The following is a 548-nucleotide window of genomic DNA, read 5'->3' as shown; positions in this document are numbered from 1 at the left end:
AAGGGAGACGTCCGACAAGACAAGATATGTCAAAATAATTTATAAATTATCAAGGGTTCATGAGGGAGAGAGGAGGGGGGAGGGAGGGGGAAATATGAGCTAATGCCAGAGGCTTAAGTGGAAAGCAGATGTTTTGAGAATGATGATGGCAATGAATGAACAATTGTGCTTTACACAATTGATGTATGTATGGCTTGTGATAAAAGTTGTATGAGCCCCCTAATAAAACGATTTAAAAAAAATGTCTCGGAAACTCCCAGTGGCAATTCTACTCTGTCCTATAGGGTCACTGTGAGTCAGAATTGACTCGGTGGCAGTGGTTTTTTAGTTTTGGGACCCTAATGTACGGGGGTGACACAAATAGTTACTAGTAAATTGTAGTAGTTGACAGTCCAAAGATTAGTGGTTCAAACCCATTGAGACGCTCCTTTAGATATCCCTTGAAAACCCTACAGAGCAGATTGCTGCACAAATGGTATTGTAGAGTCTGAATGGGCTTAATGGCAACTAACAAGTTATGGTGTTTACATAGTCTCAGCTTTCATTTT

Source organism: Echinops telfairi, unplaced genomic scaffold (genome assembly GCF_000313985.2).
Source record: "Echinops telfairi isolate 266 unplaced genomic scaffold, ASM31398v2 ScPeMD7_7420;HRSCAF=8458, whole genome shotgun sequence".
Lineage (NCBI taxonomy): Eukaryota > Metazoa > Chordata > Mammalia > Afrosoricida > Tenrecidae > Echinops > Echinops telfairi.
The sequence above is the reverse complement of the archived record's forward strand: the minus strand, read 5'-3'. Positions refer to the sequence as shown.